The sequence below is a fragment of the Xenopus laevis genome, chromosome 4L, assembly GCF_017654675.1.
Source record: "Xenopus laevis strain J_2021 chromosome 4L, Xenopus_laevis_v10.1, whole genome shotgun sequence".
NCBI lineage: Eukaryota > Metazoa > Chordata > Amphibia > Anura > Pipidae > Xenopus > Xenopus laevis.
In genome coordinates this window covers 10,058,314-10,060,133 of record NC_054377.1, presented here as the reverse complement: position 1 = coordinate 10,060,133, position 1,820 = coordinate 10,058,314, and the positions used below count along the sequence as shown (strand labels likewise).

Sequence of the window (1,820 nt, the reverse complement as noted above, 5' to 3'; positions counted from 1 at the left end):
AATATATAAGGGGCAGAGAGACGTGGGGAGGGGGAGAAAGGGCCTGTGTATATAGGAGGGGAGATAAAAAGAAATCTGTAGAGAGAGAGAGAGAGAGAGAGAGAGAGAGAGAGAGAGAGAGAGAGAGAGAGAGAGAGAGAGGATGTGAGAGAGATACAATATAGAGATAGAGGGAGAGAAATAGGGAGAACTATAAGTATAGAGGGAATTACAGTTGTATAGAGCGGGATAGAGAGAGAACATTTGAAAGGAGGGGGAGAAACACATTTAGAGACAGGGAAAAATGTATAGAGGGAAAGAAGAGTGGGGTGTAGAGAGAGAAAGTTGTAGAGAATGGGTGAGACTGGGAGAAATATATAGAGAGATAAAGATGCTGTTATAGAGAGAGAGATAAAGAGAAAGCAATGTATAGAAAAGGAGACTGTATAATGGCAGGGACAGAGCTGTATACAGGGATTTATATAAATATTTGGATAGAGGGATAGGCACATACTGTATGTATACAGGGATATATATATATATAGAGAGAGAGGGGGGGAGGGGAGCAAGGGAGGTATAGAGGAAGAGAGACGCATATAGAGAGCGAGAGAGACGTGTATAAAGGAAGAAAGAGATGTATAGATATAAAAGATGTATAGAGAGAAGCAGGAAGAAGCAGAGAGTTAGAGGGGAGAGTGCCAGCAGGGTGCCATGCCCAGTATCAGTGGCCACTACTTATTGATACAAGTGGCCACTCCACAATGTGCCAACCCCCCCCCCAGAAGAAAATAGCTATGTGCAGCGAATAGGGGCGTCCAAAGCCCATAGCTGGGCATATCATACAAATAAACAGCATCTTGTTGCCTCCAGCCCTACAGGGAGCTGCCACAACTGAAACCCTGACTAAGCCACCTTCTCCCAGCCCTGTGCCAGCTCCGAGCGTGCCAAGCACCGCACTCCACTTACCTCTCCAGTTGCTTGTTGGTGCAGAGAGATGGGGAGCAATGGGTCCCTACAGTGGGTGCAGCAGAAAGGGTCGCTTCTTCTGAACATCTTTACATAGGAACCCCCTCACTCAAATCCTTATTGTGTTTGCTGGGGGTTCCATGTCTCAGCCAAGTCATTCAGTGTGCAGTCTCTGGGGGAGAGCCTTGAAAGATGGGGGTGAGGGTTCAAGCAAATGGGAAGCCGGAGAGCACAGCTCCCCCACACTGCAGTCTTCTTGCAAATGTGAGTGTCCTTCCAGGGTACTGAGATATTCTGCCTCCAGAGCTGAGAAACTGGAGAAATAAAGCAGCAGAGGCAGCAGGGAGGAGAGCAGGGAGGGGGGACAGGGAGGGAGCAGAGGAGGCAGCAGGGAGGGGGGAAAAGCGAGGGAATAAGAGAGAGAGAAAGGGGGGCTGTGTGGAAGTATTGCTCAGAAGGAGGGATGGGGAGCAGGGAAGAGGTGTGAGAGGATACGGCTCTGTGGGAACTGGGGGGCCAGGGTGTAGGGGAGAGAACAGGATGAGACCCCCTGAGAAAACTCAAAATTGTGTTCAGCAGAGACTCAGGGACACAACTGGCTTCACATACAAAGTCATATTTCCAGCCTGGGATGTGACTCTCCAGCTGCTGCTAAACTGCAACTCCCACAGGAGCTTCAACAACTGCAAAACCCTATGCCCCTGCGACTCTGATATGGTGAGCCATATTTATCCAACGCTGAATTTTCTAATTCCAGAGATTTTTACTTTTTAATTGAGTAAATTAATTGAAATCACTTAAATTTTGCATAGAACAACTCCCACCGACTTCTACAGAAACTGGCTAGGTTTACAATGCTTTTCATTTTTGTTTAT

The 1,820-nt window shown here is 47.5% G+C and overlaps 1 protein-coding gene across 1 annotated transcript in view; it reads right to left on the bottom strand.

The window, feature by feature from the left end:
* chst1.L (carbohydrate (keratan sulfate Gal-6) sulfotransferase 1 L homeolog) overlaps window positions 1–1,311 on the bottom strand; it is a 26,236-nt gene extending 24,925 nt beyond the window's left edge. The window contains exon 1 of the mRNA XM_018257351.2: window positions 946–1,311. The gene's annotated coding sequence lies outside the window, so the exon portion shown is untranslated. The remainder of the gene's footprint in view (window positions 1–945) is intronic.
* Between the last annotated feature and the right edge of the window lie 509 nt (window positions 1,312–1,820).